General features: G+C 36.4%; 1 non-coding gene across 1 annotated transcript; it reads left to right on the forward strand.

The window, feature by feature from the left end:
- The first annotated feature begins 3931 nt into the window (after positions 1-3931).
- On the forward strand, positions 3932-4005 carry TRNAR-UCG (transfer RNA arginine (anticodon UCG)). Its single transcript has one exon. It is a non-coding gene; the product is annotated as a tRNA-Arg (tRNA).
- Positions 4006-14839: the final 10834 nt, after the last annotated feature.

Genomic DNA, 14839 nt, shown 5'->3' on the forward strand with positions numbered 1-14839 from the left:
GTCTTGTCAATTTATGTGGGGATTGCGACCGTTGCTATGTGTGGGTGTTATGTCCATTTGTGTGGGAGTTGTGTGCGCGTTTTGACATTTCTTCAGTGTGGGGGGTTTTGGCTGTGGGAATTATGACCGTTCGTGCATTTGGGAGATTGTCCGTTTGTGTTGGAGTTATGACCGATTGTGTGGCGTTTTGACATTTCTTGATTGTGGGAGTTTTGACCTAGACCCGAGACAACAATGCGATAGGAAGTCTCAAAAATATGTTTTTGTTTGTTCGTTAGTCTACAACATGAAAGCAACTGTATTACCTTTTGTTCAGCCTCGGGACGGGGACATATAGCCTCTATGGTGACGTCCCCATTAAATCTCAATCAATCAATTACTCTCTATTGAGCAGTCGTGTTAATCGTGACGGGGACAAATAGCCTCGATGTTGACGTCCCCATTAAACCTTAATCAATCAATTGCTCTCTATTGAGCAGGCGTGTTAATCGGGACGGGGACAAATAACCTCGATGTTGACGTCCCCATTAAACCTTAATCAATCAATTGCTCTCTATTGAGCAGGCTTGTTAATCGTGACGGGGACAAATAGCCTCGATGTTGACGTCCCCATTAAACCTTAATCAATCAATTGCTCTCTATTGAGCAGGCGTGTTAATCGTGACGGGGACAAATAACCTCGATGTTGACGTCCCCATTAAACCTTAATCAATCAATTGCTCTCTATTGAGCAGGCGTGTTAATCGTGACGGGGACAAATAACCTCGATGCTGACGTCCCCATTAAACCTTAATCAGTTAATCAATCTTTCTCAGCCCTGCCAAGCTAGGAGATATCATAAAATGTGCGAAAACTTACTTATTTACTTTGAATATCAAACACAATTAATCATTAGAAGAGTACGCCGAGTGTTAATCACCCTAACGTAAATGCTAGATTTTTCAATTGATACATACGAAAATTATTTGATAGTGGATTCTCAAATCGACCCTATTTACACTAAATAGTATTTTCATATTAAACTCCATGTTTTCTTTGTCATATTGAAATATTGGCAATTCTATCAATTCGAGTCTAAATTTATTTATTTCTATCAGGTACGCTAACTCACATGCCAATGACCAACTAAATTTGTTTTTCTGAGACAAAAGACACGGTAGAGAAGTTTAAATTCATTGTAAGTTAGTATACAGAAAATACTTATATAACTATTTAAAAAGTTGAATATGAGAAACAATCTTAACACTTGGTGGAATTGCATTAGGTTGTAATGCATAACTTAATATGTCAGCTTTAGCCACAGGAAGATTCAGTGGAAGGGTTGAGTGAACAGCCACCCACTCCGGAAGGCTCCTTTTGTGTAGACCCATACATATATGAAATATTGCTCTATTTTATACCCACGTAAAATGTAGCTCCTAATTTCAAACCAACCAGGAGTCAATCCACCTCCTCGGAACGATTCTTCTAGATTATTTAGTGCTTTCAGCTTACAGAACTGCTTCTCGTTTCATGTGCCTATGACAATTAGAGAACAAACTATGGGTTTAGCTGGCTGAAACTGAAGGTACTTCTTCTGTCTCTTAGGATTGGTCCGTGCAAACATATTGTTGTTGGGAGCCACAGTCCCGATGTGCTAATCATTTGGCAATAGTACAAGTACAATTAGAACATCCCGGAGAATATATTAATACACATGTCCTGGCGTATTGTAAATAGTTCAATGGATACGTGGGAGTAAATCCAGTTTTCTGGTAATATATATACATAGGGTGTCCCAGCAGGAAAAGACCATATTTTGAGGAACGATGGAATAACTCATAAAAATCAAAAAGTCTATATAAACCATGGATTCATTTCGCTTCGCTTTCGATATATCGATTAAAAGACTACTCTATTTTGTACACATTACCTTGAAGGCACATATCCTCGGAACTAATGAAGAAATCGGAGTCATTCAAGATCAGGTAGGTTGCAAAAGTAATATATATTCTATACATATCACATTTGTTACACTCACAGAGCAAGGAAATCTAAAAACATTCACATTTTGATCCTCAAGTCTGGGTATCGAACACTAATATTTGAGAATGTAATGAGGAAAAATTAAAAATTTCACAAACTAATGCATACTATAATACATATTACGTAAATGACCAAAATTTTGTCGTAATATGACCAGTATCGTAGGAGATACAGCACAAAAATGTATGAATGAAATACCACACTTTGAACCATTTCATCATTTGAAAATTTATTATGTAGGCTATACTAAGTATATGAAATTTCATTTCCTCTTAAACTTTTCATCTGTGTGAGACAATGATTTGTTGATTGATCATAATGTTAAACATTTTTTGATACTTTAATCCATTCTGCATGTATTGCATTTTGTTTCATGTCTCTGTGCCAATCATGATATGAGTTACGAACATACGAAAGTGAATCTATGTTACACGCATTATCTTTAAAGTTAGCTGAGTAGATCGGCCTTGTTCAAAAGGGGTGTTCTAATCTTACCTACATTGTGACATAATTAAAACAGTGTAACTGAAGCTCCTAACAAAAATATGCTTTCACGTACTAATTCCTAGAGAAAAAAGGAACAGGTAACCATTAAAAGATCTAGGGACTACAAAGAGCCCTTTAAACAATTATGCACTGAAAATCGATGAACTTCTTAATGAACATATTCCATCCCGTCTCAAACCAAGATAGCCTTTCTGAGGAGAAAATTGAAGGCTAATGGAATAGATGTTTGTGGTGTTTGATATTGATTAGAACTGCATAATCATTTGAGAGTCAACTGATGTACCGAACCAAAACTTAAGAGATTACCCATTTACAACCCCTCGCCCCGTATTTCCATTACATGGACCACCCTCAAGAGATCACGGAAAGAACAGGGACGCTGTAACTTTTTTCTCAATAAGTTGATCTAATCACGAAATCCCAACTGTGTGTGAAGCTCTATAAATGAACCACATTATCTCCGAGTGTACAGATTTCAAATTTAACAGATTGTCAGAAAACATCAATAACCTATCAGAAGGATTTTAATGAATCAATGAACTTATGGTAAATTTGTAAACATATTTTTCAGTTTCTGTGTTTTCTGTGTTTTCTTGGTATTATTGTTACGAAGTTCGTTCGGAAAGTAAGTTCCGTTTGGTAATAAAACAGAAATCGAGTACAGATAAAGAAAGCAATGTATTGCACACAAATCAATAGCACTTACACTTCTTTTCCAGATAGCTCCCGTAATTTTCCAGGCATTTTTCATAGCGTGGTATAAGTTTATGTATTCCTACGTCATGGAATGTTGCCGCCTATGTTGCCACCTATGTGCTAACATGTTCTTTTAACTCTTTATCGTTGTTGAAGCTCTTACCACCAAGGAAAGACTTCAGATGCAGAAAGAGATGATAAGTCGCTAGGAGCGAGGTCGGAACTGAACGGAGGATGGCCAACAACGTCCAAGCCAAAGTTTTCAAGGAGTTGTTTGGTCACATTTACAGTGTATGATCGGGCGTTGTTGTGAATGAAAACCACACCTTTGGAGAGCATTCCTCTGCGGTTGTTCTTTATTACACGGCGCAGTTTCTTAAGCATCTCGTAATAAACATCTTTATTGATTGTTGCGCCTCGTGGTAAAAATGCCTTGTTTGTCCCAAAACATGACTTTTCGCAGTGTCAAGAATTGCTTTGGTTTAACGTTTGTTGGAGACAAAGTGTGCCTCCATTCCATGGATTGCCGTTTCGTTTCAGGGATGTCATAAGCAACCCAAATTTCATCGCCCGTGACTATCTGCGATAAAAAGTTCTCGTCATCATCATGACAACGTGTCAGAAATTCAAATGCGCTGCCCATCCGTTGCCTTTTATGTTCTTCAGTAAGAAGATTAGGCACCCAACAAGTACAAAGTTTGTGGCCCCGCGTAGCGTAGTCGCTAACGCTCTCGCCTTCGGTGCGAGCGGTCCCGGGTTCGATTCCCGGTGGGGGCACTCGGTCGAAAAAGTGTAAAACGCTTTTTCAGGCCAGCCACCCTGAATGAGGTTTTCCTGGGTTTTCCTCATTCACACCAGGCAAATGCTGGGGTGGTACCTAACTTATAGGTCCCAGGCCGCTTCCTTCCTTCCCCCATCCTTCTTCCTTCCCTTTCCCCGGATTGTGTGCTCGCCGAGGGACGTCATCCCTCAAACGTGAAGGGCTAAATGGCCTTAGATGCTGAAAGCCCAGAAATCTAAATCCTAAATCCTAAATCCTAAGTACAAAGTTTACCAAAAACCCAGTTTTTCATTAACAATCTAGTAAAGTACTGTTCGTAAAATTTGTCGAAATTCAAGACTAAGAGCTACTGTAATCAGCCGAACGTATTACCTACCTACGGTTGTTCTTAATCCTTTCTTTGATTGCATTCACTAGTTCATCAGAAACCACAGATGGACACTCACATCATTCTTCGTCATTCACTTGATCACGCCCTTCTTTAAATTGTCGGACCCATCTTCTCACTATTCAATCACTCATTGTATTTTCTCCGTAAACCTCGCTGATTTGTCGATGAATTTGCTTGGTTTTACGTTTTTTTTGTTTTTTTTTTCATTCAGGAAACGAATCACAAATTTAATTTCACAAGCGGCGGTAATTTTGATCATTATTAACAATCACAACGAACGACACAAAACACAGAACTATCTCAAAATGGCGTCATTTCATTCTGCTTGGATCAGAGTAACTAGTGCGAATGAACGGAACTGCGATCGTAGCGCTGCCACGGAGAAAAATAGAAACGGAACTTATTTTACGAAATTTCTATCATATTATTATTATTATTATTATTATTATTATTATTATTATTATTATTATTATTATTATTATGTTTTTTTATACCATATGCATAAATATTTTTATTAAAAAAATAAATCTGATACACAGCTACAGAAGGGGGCCGCGGTGGCTCAGTGATGACTTTCTCGTTGATCTAGTGGCTAGTACTTTCGCATTCGGTGTACGGGGTACCTGGTTCGATTCCCGGTAGATGAGCTTTTGTAATTTTAACTGTCCTCAATGTGTCTGTGTTCGTGTCCGTGTCGTTCAAGGTTATTGGAAAAACGACTATAACCGAGTAGAAAATAGAGATAAGTTACTGGGAAAAAAGTATTAGAGTATTCACGTCTGGTGCATGTGGTCCCTGACGATTCCAGGTCGTCAAGCGAACTTTGTGGTGGATAAACACCTTTCGTATGGATTTTCTCGGGGTTCTTCCGTTGCCTCCTACTTTTTCATTCCACCATGCCATTGATTTCTCATCGTCACCGTCCTCTTTTAACCCAATCACCATAAACATGGGACGTAAAATGAACTATTTCATTTTCATTTTTACATGCACACAGCTATTAGAAACTTGAGTTCTATTTTCTAGAGATTTTTTGGAAACTTATTAATTAGGTAAAATAGATTCTCTCACTTAAGAGTTAAAAGAATAAAGACAAATTATGCTTGCATTACCGAAATGAAACGTTTGCTTTCTGATCTATCTATTATCTATCTATCTATCTATCTATCTATCTATCTATCTATCTATCTATCTATCTATCTATCTATCTATCTATCTATCGTAGTTCCGAAATCGTTATGCCATTAATAACTAGAGAATTAATAATAGACGATAGCAAACAAGAAAGTTTAATTTACAGATGGGAACTCAGCTCAGTTATCTCAGCTTCAGGAAACGGATTTCCGCCTGCAAATGAAAAATTGAAATTATCACTCCTTTCCCCATCACTTTTCTTTCCTTTTTAGCCTTTGCGTTTCCTTTCCTGACAAACAATTGAGAGATAGAACAAATCCAGTCTCATCGCGTTTAATGACAGTTGTATTCGTGAAGAAGCTCTGTGTGAAATTGCGAAAATGAATAAGACCGGACATTATAAAAGTTTGCTAAAACAAAGGAAATATTGCGAAATATCCTAACATCTTTTCCAATATGCTTTTAAAGACAATTATTTCTTTATATGAAACTCGTTCTATTAATTATAGTAATAGAAAATAAGTAGTCATTAAATATTCCTTAAACAAAAGGTAAGAGATTGGTGGGTTACGTACAACTTTATTTGCCGTTTTAAAAAGTTGAGAATCCCAACCTATAAATTCATAGATTGATATGGCTCTCAAAGAAGGGTCTGCAGACCCATGGAAAACGGAAGATTAATTTAAATGGTTCATAGCATATATCCTCTTTTCATTGCTTGTTTATTTGTTTAAATTCAGCGAACCTTTACAGCACCGAGGCTATATCAGTCGTGGGTTTACAGTATAAGGCGTAATCCAAACAACCGTAATGTATTAAAATGATGATACTCTCTCACCGGGAATCGAAGGCACGACCACGTTCACCAGAAGTGCACGTGCCAGCCACTAAACCAGAAGGAAAGGTCTAACATACTCTGCTATGACATGAAATCTTTCAGGTTAACTTCCCACTCTTATGCCCTTTAGGCTAAGGAAAACGATGATTAAAGTAAGTGAAAGGTAATGGAATAATTGGGTGGAATGAGAAATGAGAGGAATCGACAGCACCCCGATAAAACCCAGGGATGCGATGTTGTCCGCCACAAACTTACTTGACCGGGGAACGAACCAGAGACCACACGCACCATAGTTAAGCGCTCTATCGCTGAGTCACCGTGCCCTTTCTAACACATACCGAATTTAGTTAGATGTTCTAATCAATGTTGTCTGCAAAAAGTATTGAAACTTTTGAAATATTAAAATGATAGATAGGAGAATAGATCGTGAAACGAGATTTAGTGAATAGTACAGGATATGCCATTACCTGAAATGTAACACCCAAAACGTTTTCACGTCCATATCTAGAAGGTAATGTCTAGAAGATGGCCAGCGTTTCCGAACATACATTCCCGCAGTCATTGAGAAACAATCTGGAAAGCTCGACGTAACATGTTGACAGCAATCTAGACGATATCGTCACAGAATCCTACGTAATTGTTCGATGTTCACTTGACTGATGGCACCGTAGAAGCGTTGACCGGTATCGAACAACACATTTTAGGTTGTAGCCGAAATATTCTCTTCTGACAGCCGAAATATTCTCTTCTCTGCGGGAACTGCCATGTCATGCAGTAAATGTATTTTTCTCAAGTGAACTATTAATAGCTTTCTCAAATTTACATACCGATGTGTTTTGAATGATTGGATAGAACTTTTGAAGATCATTGATATTATCAAAACATACTAATCGACAGATTTCATTGAGCATGAATGAATTTAAATCCTTACGCGGAGCTTTCGTGAAAATCGAATAAAACTATTTTTTTTTTTTTTTTTTTGTCAACCTAAATCTAGATGAGGTACAATAACCACGGTACTCAATAAGCTGAAAACTGATATTGATATATACTCAAAACTTGTAATGAAGTAAAAGAGTGTCCCATAAGGGACGCAAATTTTGAAATGCCCGCCATTTCTGTTTTCTTGCGTAAGTTGGCAGCACTGAACGTTTCACGATTTTCAACTGTTGTCCTTGTGGTTAGTAGTCACAGAACGACGAATAGAGCATGATCGTCATCTGTTTTCTGTACGGGTAGGAATGTAGTGCTTCACGACGTAATAGCATGTAGTCATAGTGAAAGCTTATTACAAATGTGTCGAGCGCTCCATTCCTAGCCATACAGCATGGCCTATTCGGTGCTCCGTTACTATAGACTGAAATAATGTGACGTCACATCCTTTTCGTTGCCATGGTGATCGCCATTTTATTTTCTATACAAACACGAGCGAAGACTGAGAAATAACGCATAAATGGTGATATGTTATGTATTTGATTGTAAGCATTAATGTAATTGAGCAGAAATGGAACAAGCAATATCCTAGAATTCTTTACTAAAGATTTTCGATATTCTGTAGGCAACATAAAATTCTGAATCGTAAACATAAAATTACTAAGGCAAAATAAATGAGCAAATATGATTCGATCAGAACACACAATTGTAATATTAAATGATACAGACAAATCAATACGATCTTTACATAAGGTTTGTTCCCCTTCTGTGCAATACATCGAGGCATTTATATTAACAAATAATGGATACAAACCTACCTCAACTGCAGTTCTTCATGTTTGCCTCCACTCTGCCTTTTAAATATTAAAATTCACCATCATACATTACGGAAGACACGTGATTTGATTCAAGAGCATTTTCGCCTTTTTCCACCAACTTCTCAGTATTCAAACCAAGTTCTCAAAGTATTTAAAAATTCTAAATAATTTCACAGCCATTGTTTACTCAACACCTACTCACGTTTGTATAGAAAACAAAATGGCGATCACCATGGTAACGGAGAGGAAGTGACGTCACCACTATTCCAGTCTATTAACCACAAAGACAAGAGATGAAGATCGTGTAATGTTTAGTGCTGCCAACTTACTCGAACAGAAATGACAGACATTTCAAAAGTTGCATTCTTTTATCGGAAACCCTTTGCTCTTCAAGGTTTCCATTACAGTGTTGCCAGAGCTACTGATTTTGCAGGAGATCTCCTGCTTTTTCTACGTTCTACTGATCTACTGCGAAAGAAAACGAAAAGTTAACAATCTCCTTACTTTCCTTACTTCGAGAAGTTGAAAAAATATATTATTAATAACTAGCAGCGTTCACCCCGCTTCGCTGCGGTCACCCCGGAACGCAATAAACTTTGTTACTTAGATAATTTTTACTTTTTCGCTTTCAAATTGCAGTAAATGTTAAAATTATAGCGCCTGTCATTTATGTTAACCCGCCGAGTCACATGGTCATGCGGGTTGCATATAAATACGTTTATTTTTACCTATGATGAACTAATAACAAAGGATTTGTACGTATGGACACTTGAATGGTCAATTATCTCAAGACACTGGTAATTAAAAATTAAAGTGATATGATAAAAACCATCTAGGGTCCAAATCATAATAACCCCCCAAAAATGAAAGAAATTGGTTCAGCCGTATTAGCGTGATGAGTTCACAAAGGATTTGTGCGTTCTCTTTTATATATATAGATATTGAGTTTTCAATCTTTCCTCACATAAAAAGACGAAATTTTTCTGTTATAATACACAAAGCTCTATAGAGCATATAGTTATAGAGCTTTACTGTGTATAATATGAATCCAAAGAATACAACTGTGCGTCATCTTCTATATGCATTATGGTTAGCGTTTTTATGACTTTCTGTAAGATTTACAAATAAGTGTTGTTTAGATTGGGACTTGGGTGGGAAGAATGGCTTAGATCGTTTCTCCACGAGTGTCAGCAAGAAATCGTCTTACGCCACGGTCACGTGTGACTGCACCATGTAGCTACGTTATCGCTACGTGCATGAAAAGACATTTTCCCACTCCACTTTGCTCTTTCACTACGTTTTACTTCACACATGTGTGTATCAAATAATATTAATATAAATCGGGACTTTTCCCTTTTATTTGCTCAACGTAGTTCATCGGAAATGAATTCTGGACTGCTTGTTTTGACTACTGGCAATGGCCCCCTTAATAATGGCAAAAGTTATTAACCCCCCCCCCCCCGGATTCACATTCAAACACCACCACTGTATGTGTCTACTGCTTTCTCCTGTTTTTTTTATCTTCGAATCTCCTGCTTTTCCAACTGACTCGTCTGGCAACTCTGTTCCATTATTGTATTGGCATGACACCAGTACACAGTATGATTAATGATGTACATCATAAAATTATTCATTAAAGCTTAAATATTAATTTTTGTTCATTTAGAAATGGCGAAATTATATCCTTACGGTTAAATTGTCATGCGTATTACTGAAAAAATCGCTGACGCAAACCGTTACGGAACGTGTCCGTAGTCTTTGTTGTCATTAATAATTAATATATGTTATTTTCCTGAAAGAGATTTGTATTTATTTATTTATCCACTTTATAGTTATAAGAACTCCATTGTTAACTATAAAAACTTTAAAGATAGTTTAAAAATAATGAAAATTGTTTAAAATACGAAACAAAAAGTGAATTTTATTCAAATATTCCTTTTGATTGCTTCAGCATTGCTTTCTTAAGTCTGATGAATATTCATAGATAGAATATATCCAACTCCTGCAGTTAATTTATCATACTCCTTTTAGTCAGGGCAGCCATCTTGAATGAGATTCTCCCAAGGATTTCCACATTCACACCTGGCAAATGTCGTGATGGTACCCAAAATAAAGGTCTCAGGCAGTTTCTTTCCTTCCTCATCCCTTTCTTCTTTTCCCCCTTACCCGAAGGCCATAGATTCCGCTAATACTAATAAATAAATTAATCTTACATTATTCTATAGTTCTTTTTATAATTGTGTATGCTTAGATACAACATTACGACTGGCCATTTCTTGTCTGTTTATAAATACTTTTCTCACAGCAAAGCTCACACATATACGCGTCACTATCCATAATGAAGGCAGGCGTATGCAGAGAGTGGAATTCTGTCTCTTCTGTCTTTTTTAACACCACTTCAAAGGGATGCTATGAGAAAATACTTCACCGTATTAAGGTATGGGATATACAAAAATACTAAAAATATATGAATTTGAAAGCTTCAATCCTCTTTGATGAATTTTTTGTACACCACTAAGTAAAGCCTAACACAAAGAATATTGCAATATAATACAGTAAAGACAATTTCAATTCCTAAAATACGGCTTAACCGTCTATGGAACATGGAAGGGAGAGACGATATTTTATAATTAAGGACCGTTTTAACAAAACTCAACAAACACATTTTATTTTTTTTTTCAAAATACGTTTTTTTAACGGATTCTGGTACTTAAATATGAGTTTCACACAATAGCTACCAGAAAATATGACGAAAGTAAATGTTTGCCGTTGTAAAAGGAATGGCTGAATATAGCAAATTTGTACAAAGCTTGATATCTCCATTTTTCAAAATACTACAATAATCTTCATTTTTCAAGATTCTATAATCATCTCCATTTTTCAAAATTTTTTTCGCAATACGTGATCATAACTTTTCGCCTCCTTGCAGAGTTTTTGGCCTTATTGTAAAATAACTAAGAAAACACGAAACAAACTCTCTGTCCTCAGAATATTATGGCATTTTTTGAAAGTTTGGGGTAATGACTGGTAATAGTTACAATATGAAATCAATCTCCAAACGTTTAATGGAAGTCAAATTGCCATTTAATATATCTGTACCAAAAGGACTGTATTATGTAATAAGACCTCTAATTACCATGGCACAAAATACTTACTTTTCTTAACCGATAGACGTTGGTGTGCTTAAACCTGAAAAGAGAAGTGCTACAATAACGTTTGTTCCATCAGTAAATCATGTAAACAAAACTAAAGCTAACGGCGCGAAGTTGTCTTAGTTTGACAATGAATTAGAGGAAAGTAAAGAGTGTTATTCAAAAGTTGTACGCGGGAATGCTAGTGATACTGAAGACAAAATTCTGTATTATGAAGAATCTTCACAATAAGAACGACTGTATTCCTATATTGTTTTCTTACAACATGAAAAATATTAACATTGTATTACATATTATTCTTTTATGGCATTTCAATATATGACTATAAGTTTCATAATAGGTTTAAGATGTGAGAAACAGATTTTGTTACTGTGGACACTTCTGCTCATGTGTAAACTTAAAAGAAAAATATAAATTTAATAACGCATTATTAAATTCTTATTCTGATATTATCTACAAAATATAATATACTTAGGAGCCCTTCGAATTTAAATGCTTAAAATGTATATTTATAACACCTAGATTTAAAAAATAAAGAAGAAACGTGCATGATACAGTGAATATGTTGAGTTTTGTAACAATACGTAATTTCTAACTTTTGTCCTCAATAAATGCAGTTAGTGATGAATTTCAATTATTCCTTCGTCAATCCCTATCTACATGGATGACCAGTATTAATTTTTTGAAATCTTTTGAATCAACGATATAACGAGTACAACTTTCAAAAACCTGTCCTGTAAAATTATAAATGCAGTTTGTTTAGTTTTCTTAAAATGGTCCTCAATTTATGAGGGATATGTGCAGCTTTATTGTAAAGAGTCCCTTCTGAAAACATCATTTTTTTTTAGTTTGACTTCCCACGATTATGCACCGAGGAGACTGATATTGATAATGAATGAAGAAAGCGGAAAGAAATGGGAGGACTCCGGGGAAATCCACGCAAAAGGATTTAGAGATGAAAATGCACTTGATACCTTCTTCACTTCACGTCTTCTATCGCGATGGAATCCATGGCCTTCAAGGACGTTGGCAGAAAATCCTCGATGCTGATGGGGACTATTTTTAATCTTCTAGATACGTCTTAAGTGACATTTTCGATGTTCGAAGGCGGTGGGTGAAAAGCGACAGAACTTTCTTGGTTACATTTATACTATGTATAGCTGGTACATGGGCCTATTCGAAGTGTTGGCAAACTCCTGCTCTTTCCACAAGTTTTCTCTACTAGTAGGTATAGTTGGTACATAGACGCAGGTGCACCGTACTAATGCATGTCCATGTCATTCTTCTTAACGGTTCATAGTAATAGAACTAGAATTCGAACGATGCTTATCACTTTCAGGATTGGTGATTATGTATTGATCTTATAGGAGGACAACTGCTCAACCTAATGCAACTAAAGGTGAGGATGGCATTCCAAAATGTGTAAGTCAATATTGCTTATTCCTAAACAAAACTCGTACCAATGTTGGCGCCAATGTGGAATCTCTATTTGAAATACATTGGCACAGTCCTTTTATTACAATCAACTAATTATTTTTTAAACAAATATAGGGTAAGCATTTTTAAATGCGTACCCACTTTCTGTTCAATCACAGTGAAAAATAGAATGTTTCTGTTTCTTGAAATGGGAGTGGAAATAAACCTAAGAATGTGTTTGAGTGAATTATGAGGTTACCGTAATGGCTACCTTCTTGTACTTTCAAATGTAATACAAGGTATGTTCAAAAAGTAATGAAACTGGCTGTCGCGCGGTGCCGCAGTGTGCTCCCGGCAACGAAATTTGTAGTGGGGGTCTAAACTAAGCAATGCACTGGACATTAGTCGCGTCCGAGCTCTGATGCAATAAGGATCACACGTAGCGCAAAAAAATGTTTTTTTGTGTTTTTGTCACGACAGAGAATGTAACAAATGGATCATTCGCATTAAAGTTTGCTTTTACCTGGGCAAAAATGCTTCCGAGGCGCGTGTCTTGGTCAAAAAGGCATACAAAGAAATCCCCTGCCAAGGACACAGGTTTTCCAATGCTTCAGTAAGTTCAAGAGCGGATGGGATGGGAGATTATTTAAGACATGGAGCAATCTGGACACCCTGCAACGAGTGATTTGGACACAAATGTACCCAAAGTGAAAAATCTTTTGAACTACGACCGTCGTTTCAGTGTAAGGTTAATCGCTGTAGACCCCAGCATGTGCAAAACAACGTTTCACTAAATTTATTTCTGAAAATCTGCCATGAAAGAGACTGACTCGAAGAGACTCTTACTGCATCAGAGCTCGGACGCGACTGATGTCCAGTGCGTTGTTTACTTTAGAACCCTACTACAAATTCCCTTGCCGGGGAGCACGCTGCTGGCGACTGGAGCCAGTCTCATTACTTTCTGGACAGTCTCTGGAAAATAAAAATAGCAAAATTAAAAATATGGAAATGAAGACTGACAAAGGAGGTTAAATTGGCAATTGTCTCTCTTTAAGAATATCTCATTACTCTATATTAATAACAATGGCTGGAATAATTCAACCAACACTAAAAGGAGTTAAGTGCATTAAAGTTTACTATTTTGCTGTTCTCTGAAATGTATTATTTCTAACGTGGTCAATCTGAATATGAGAAAATTACAATTGTGTTTAACATGTCACTATTGTTTCGCAAGAACGATACAATTACAAAGCAAACATGAAATACATGGAAGCTCGCAGCAGGGGGCAATGAATTTTACAAAGAGGGTTCGGTTCTTCGAAACACAAGTCAAAATATATTAGATTTGCTTACTCATCCAGTACACTAATTAATACAATTACTGATGTTAATAAAGTTGTTCACTGTACATCAAGAATAATTGTATTACATGAAGTATTACATGCATCAAGCTGTGTACATTTGCGATTTCACTTGTATATCGTTGTTTTGTTCCCCGTCCCACCCTCGAAAGAAGTTCTACAAGCGTTCCTACATGATTTCCCTTTGTTCTAACATAATTGTACGAGAGTTAGAGCTTCAATTGTAGCGTCTATTATTTACAACTGATACAAAAGGGATACCACGTGAAACTTTTACCGGCTTTAGTTATAGTCACTATCATTTGATGTAAGCCTATCCAAGCATATTTTGTTTACAAGAGTGTCTGTTCTATTCATCATTCTAATTTAGCAATTTGGTACCTGAAGAATCGGAACAGTTTAAACTCGAATGCAATTTCGTAAAATGATTTCTTTATCGTGAGAATTAAATCATAGTTACATAGCAAAAAAATGAGGTGTTGAAACAACACAAAATGACTACCACTTTAGTGTGTTACTTGTGTGTTGATTCAACACCAAGCACATCGCCTTCAGAGCATATCAGAAATACCTGCTTCCTGGCTATGAGTATTTGCATTGGTTTTTATTATTTGGTATGAGCTTATATTTCGCATTTATGGCAAGTAACTAATAATATTCAATGTTTTCTGTAATCGGTCACAATAATATTGTGTCAACCTGTGAATCATCTGACAACAGTTACACAGATAGCAGTGCTTCCATCTATCTCTATGTTAGTCTTGTGTCTTAGCACGTATGAACTGAA

This window comes from Thermobia domestica, chromosome 1, assembly GCF_964235325.1.
Source record: "Thermobia domestica chromosome 1, izTheDome1.hap1.1, whole genome shotgun sequence".
NCBI lineage: Eukaryota > Metazoa > Arthropoda > Insecta > Zygentoma > Lepismatidae > Thermobia > Thermobia domestica.